Below are 6,000 nucleotides of genomic sequence, written 5' to 3'. Positions count from 1 at the left end.
AGCACCACTCCCCACCCCCACTCCCCCCCAAAAAAGGAGGGGAAGGAGGTGGGAGAGAACAGAACAAGTCTTAGAGAAGGTTTCAAAGACCTTTAAAATACTGGTATACTAGTAAATTATCTGAAAATTCTATAAGTATTAAAATTCCTCTGCTCCCAAATATTTATCTTATTTACTGTTAAAGTACTAATATTGTGCTTCCCTACATTGAGACTAACTTTTCAGTTTCAGGCCATTTAGAGTTCAATTCACAGCTTATTAAACTGTGGAAAGTGTTGATGTAATTCTCTAATGTTCTTGCAACTCTGTCCCAAATCTCTGGAGCACACATGCTATATGGGCCAATTAATTCCCAAATTTCATAACACATGTCAGCACTATAGACAATTAGTACAGAAAAAAAAATTGATTCTCTTTCTGATGATAAAAAATCACATTGGTCATTTAACAACATTCATTGGGGACTTTCTGAGGGTGAGAAGGAGGTGGGGGAGGGGATGGGGATAGGAATGCAAATGAAGGAGGGGAAGTAAAGAAATTAACAAAACAGTACAGCACCTGCTTGCTTTTTAAAAGGTGTTTATAATCTCCTGAAGAATGAGACTTGGAAGAAAAGGGAAGTGCTGTGAGCATTCTGACAATTTTAACTGACAATATAAATAAATGACCTACTCTTCTAGTTTTTAAAATTTTTAAAACTTGTATAGTTACTTTCTCTTTTTTGGTATTGGGGATTGAATACAGGAGGGGCACTCTACCATTGAGCTATGTCCCCAGCCCATTTAAAATATTTTTATTATGAGACAGGATCTCACTAAGTTGTCCAGCCTGGCCTTGAACTTGCCATCCTCCTACCTCAGTCTGCCTAGTTGCTGGCATTTGGGATGTGCACCACTGTGCTGGCTGTAGACACTTTTTAATAAAGCTTGGAATCCAAGTGTTACAGGTCTGGGGCCTTCCGGGAAACTGAGGCTGCACAATCTCCCCTCTCCCCGCCACCTTTCAAACCCAAATTCTTGCAATCAACTCTGAAGATTTCAGACATGTTGCTCAGAGTAACTTCAATGATTTTATTGAAGGGCTAGGATGGGAAAGAGGGCATTCTGAAGGGAGAGAGTGGGTCCTCTCAGAGAGGAGAGGGACAGTGTGTCTCTCCCACACTCCAGTTTTATTGGGGATCCCAGAGAAATTTCAGAGTCCTGCCCAGGTCCACCTCTTGACTTTTGACTGACAGCAGGATGACATCAGACTTTCAAGTCCTCACTGCCATGACAACTCTAGGTCACCTTGGCCCATGCTGACTGGTTCTAATTGGATTTGTAACTATAAATTCTTCCAGATTTTATGGTTAGGAGGAATTATCCTTATCACCCTGGGTTTCCGGATATGGTCTATGAAAAGGGTCACAAAAGTCTACCCCTTTAAGGTAACTTGGGTTCCTCTTATCGACATTATTTGGGGCCTGCATTTCTCCTGCAAATAACAGGTAGTTTGGTGGGGAATGTAACATATCCTGTCCACTTAAGCCAGGCTGGGCTGCAGGTAAATTGCTTCTTGGAAGAGAAAGCATGTGGGGGTCAGCACAGTAGGCCCATTTTATAGAATTATTCCCTAACCTCATCTTTCCTCTATTTGCATCTGTTCCCTATCACAATTTTTTTCTGCAGAGACCCAATTGAGGAGCTAAGATCAGTAGCTAGCTTCATGATTTAAAAGGTTGACAATGTCCAGAACGAGGGGTCCATAGTCAGGAGATGAAATGCCCAACACTTAGAAGTCTTAAGGCACAGCCCCTCACCTCTTAGAGCTTCAGTGGAAAGAATGAGGAAAGCTGTTTGTATACTGAAAGATAGAATCAAAGGTCAGTGGGTGTTACTATTGTTCCCTTACAGGATGATGAAATAGCTTTAGATTGTGACCATTCACCCAGTTCACATACTACCCCAGCAAAGGAAGGACCCAGAAATCCAAAATTTGCTTCCTAATTAGGCTGCCCTCCTTGAACTGAACTCTAGTCCAGTTTTACTTTGTTCTGCAAGTAACTGTCCAGCTTCACTTCCTACCACACTTAGCTCCACCAGCAACTGCTAGAACATTACATACACACTGTTCAGCCCTTCCATAACTGAGCCAAGTTTCTTTCTTTGGCTTCAGGACCTTAAACCTAGTATTTTGCTTACCTCCCCATAGTAATGCTTACCTTCCAGTATTATGGACTGCCCCCTCCACAGGCTGGGAGCTTCTTAAGGACAGTGGTGCACTTTAATCTTTGCACCCCCACTAAGTTATCTTTGGTAAAGATGGACATGGATTATTGAATGGCTGGGTGGATGCCAGCAAGTAAACTATAATTTCTGCCCACAAAGAGCAGGATTGTGACACTTCTACTATGTGTTTATGTGGGTTTCCCCACAGCACTACCACTCTCAATAACATTTTTGTATTATCTTTATTGAGATGTAATTCACATACCAAGTTCACCGATTTAAAATGTACAATTCAGTGGTTTTTAGAATAGTCAGGATTGTGCATCGACCACCACCATCAAACTTCAGAATGTTGTTTTCACTCTAAGAAAGAAAAGCCCACCTATTATCATTCACTCCTCATTTCCCTCCTAGCAACCATCAACTGTCTCTATAGGTTTTTAATTAATCTCTTGCTGTGCCGTACACAGAGGATTACGTATTAGAATGCACCTTTTCCCATGAACAAAAATAAAAATAAAATCTGCGGCAGCTTTGATTTGGTATGAAAAAACGAAATCAATCTCCAACTAGCTCTATGACCTTGGACAAATTAACTGGATTTAGTTTCTTCTTAAGGTGAAGTTTAGAAGGTGTGTAGGGGCACCTTCAGGCTAACAAGCAAACAAGTAAGAACAAACAAAAACAAGAACCCCCACGGCCCAAACCTCCAGGTACATCCCAGTACTCCACCCTAGGTAGCCTGTCCTGGGCTTGGGTGATAAATGGTTGTACACTAACAGGATTTCACACCAGAACCGCCGCAGCCACTGCCCTCCCCGAGATGGTCCCTACAGAAGATGTTTCCTCTTCTTTCCTTTTGGGTCGTCTTTTCGTTTCTGGGTTGGCACAGGAGAGAGAGGGAGGGAGAGAAGCTGCAGAGCCTAGGCGCGGAGGCGCAGCGCGCGGGTGCCCGCAGGAAGCCTCGCCCAGCGGGGGACCCCACCCTCCGGGTGCCCCGGGAGAGGGCCGCCCCGCGCTGGGCTGCGCGGCCGGCGGGGGCGGGGCCAGCCATTTCCGCAGCCAATCCGCGCGGCGGCGCGTCCCGGGGGTCCGCGGCTCGCCCGGCGCGCGGGGGGCGGGGCTCCACTTGACAGTGGCGGTCGCCGGGCAGCCGAGCCGGGGCGCAGCGAGCGGAGCGCGGCGCAGGGAGCGCGATCTGCGCGGGTGGCTGCGGCAGCGCCCTGCTCCCACGGCTCGGATTTTCGGCCCAGCGAAGTAGCCTCCAGCGGTGGCGGCGGCGTCCGGGCGATGCCGCGGGACCCCTCGGGCGCCGGTGTCCTGGCCTCTTCCTAAGGTACCCAGCCCGGCTCGCACCCTTGACGAGGGGAATCTCAGCGCCTGGGAAGTGGCTTTGTGAAGCTCCTGGCTGGGTGGACTCCGTGGTGGGCCGGTGAGCGGGTGGGTGGGGCTGGGCGGGGCTGCGCCGTCTGGGCTGCTTTCCCTCCGAGGAAGAGGGTGGGGGCCGAGGGAAGCGGGTGGGGGGAGGAGGGCTGTCTCCGGGCAGCAGCTGACGGCATCCCCAGGCTCCATCCTCCTCCTGCCTCCATGTGGTTTGAAAGAGGTTTTGTTCCAGGAGAAAGTTTGATGCCCAGAGTTGAGCAGCCTGACTTGATTGATGGTCCTTGAGGCCCACGCCCCTAAAGAGAGGCAGCCCACCCTACGCCGTACACCTCTGCACTGAATACGGGCACGTGGGAACCCGGGTTCTGACCTGAGCAGCATTCTTGACGTAGGACTTTCCTTGAGGAAATTCCTCTGTGGGAATCCCCTTTGGGGAGGAGGCTTTCTGGACACAGCCCCAACTTGTGGCTTGAAAACAATGCAGCAGGTAGTCTCTGGTCCCATGTACCTTTCCCGTAGCATAGTCTCTGCCAAGACTTACGCTGTAGGAGCTTCAAAAATTTAAACTTAACTTCTGATTAAAGATTCCCAAATCCAATGTGTCCAATGTCGGGGCCACCATCCAAGGTGACAATGATAACTTTTGTTAGACTCTTTAATATTTTAGCACTTATTTTCAATTGGCTTTCCCTGAGTTTTATGACAGTTGCTGTGGCACATAGCAAGTGGGTAGAAGTTATGGCCCATCATTTAGTGTGAGAGACGGGAACAAAAAAATACATAATGTGTGTGCCCACTTGAAGAAAGGCAGGTTTCAGTCTTCAAATGAGGTGGATTAGGTGAGCACTATTAGCTTTATAAAACAAATAAAATAAAAATTCCAATTCCAGTTAGAACTAAGTTTTATCTGAGATTGTAAGAACACATCAATCATAAAGTGACTCAGGGTAGAGGAGTAACATGTAGATAGCACATAGTCTTGCAAGTAGCAGATCTTACATATATACTTAAAACATGAATTTTATTTAATCTGTCATATCTTTTTGATCACACATGTGGATTCTCACATTTAAACTCTTTTTTATCAAGATCCGTTCATACCATAAGACAATTTTATAATATCCTTTGAAACGTCTTGTTCCAGTTCATGTAACTTACCCCTCCACCAGAAAACATCATCTTATTTAGAGCACCTACATTTAAGGACAGTTTGCAATAGTGTCCATACATCAAGCACATTATGTGTGTCAGACACATTACTAGGTGCCATATATATATATATATATATATATATATATATATATATATAATTACTTTAGTTGTTATAGTCACTCTAAGCAGATGTTATTACTTTCCCTGAGTTTATGTAATTTCCCCTCACAACTATGCAGCAAATGATGGAGGTAGGATTTGAAACCGGGTCTTTTAACTCCCTATTGATCCTCTTGACTACTACTCTATGCTGTCTCCTAGCTCTTTTGAGAATTACTCTGTTATAGTAGGGAATCCAAATATGGCAACATACACTATCTCTACTGGCCTAATGTATCAGATCTTTTTCTAGAATGTCTTCTCTCTCTGGGAGCCCACCTCACCCCCCACCCTTGGGGCATATGCATAAAAATCAAAGCCTCCTTAGATCTCCCAGCCTTCCCCTCAGTTCAGATGGAAACCTCTAGACCTGTCAACCCATCATCCTTTCAGGTAAGTCAGTTCCAGGCGATAGGTAACCCAGTGTTTCCCTCCCCGGCACTTAAGGAGCAGTCTCTACTCAGTTATGTGAGTCTATTTTAGCTCTGCACATACTCCCTACTGGTTGGCAGCAACATAGCCCCTGCAGTGTTCGCACTGGCACACGCATCCCCTTGTACCAACTGTCAGAGAATTCCTGACACAGGCCGACCTACTTAAAAGGAACAACTAAAATGAAGTCACTGGGGAAAGTGGTTTTACTCTGGGGAATCCTTGAGTTCCCCACTACCGGTCAGAAAGGAAATTAACATAGGGCTCTAGGAACAGGAAGTGGGCCTTTTCCATAATGGGAAATGCCATATGGACATCGTAGCCTAGTTTCAACACTATTGAAATATGTGCCCACCCTGGAAAAACCTCTTTACCTGTTGTCTTGATGACAAATGTGGCCACACATTTATTCCTGCTTGGATAATCACTTTTGCACTAAGGCAGCTGTCACTTGAAGGAACAGCATCAAAAACTGATGTCACAACTATGACACAGTAAGTTTGGAAGCTGTGCCTAAAATTATAATTTATAGCCATTGTTTTCTAATTTCTCTTCCCCAGGTTTTTTTTTTTTTTTGGTGTGTGTGTGTGTGTGTGTGTGTGTGTGTGTGTGTGTGTTGTTCTCTTCCTTGGTATGGTATTTGACTCTGGTTCTAGAATGATTTTTT

The 6,000-nt window shown here is 45.6% G+C and overlaps 1 protein-coding gene across 1 annotated transcript in view; it reads left to right on the top strand.

Moving 5' to 3' along the window:
* Positions 1–3,412: 3,412 nt before the first annotated feature.
* Positions 3,413–6,000, top strand: part of Fry (FRY microtubule binding protein) — a 392,985-nt gene continuing 390,397 nt past the window's right edge. Inside the window, exon 1 of the mRNA XM_078016146.1 lies at positions 3,413–3,543. The gene's annotated coding sequence lies outside the window, so the exon portion shown is untranslated. The remainder of the gene's footprint in view (positions 3,544–6,000) is intronic.

The sequence above is a fragment of the Ictidomys tridecemlineatus genome, chromosome 6, assembly GCF_052094955.1.
Source record: "Ictidomys tridecemlineatus isolate mIctTri1 chromosome 6, mIctTri1.hap1, whole genome shotgun sequence".
Taxonomy (NCBI): domain Eukaryota; kingdom Metazoa; phylum Chordata; class Mammalia; order Rodentia; family Sciuridae; genus Ictidomys; species Ictidomys tridecemlineatus.
Note: the sequence above shows the minus strand (reverse complement) of the source record. Positions and strands in the feature narration are given on the sequence as shown.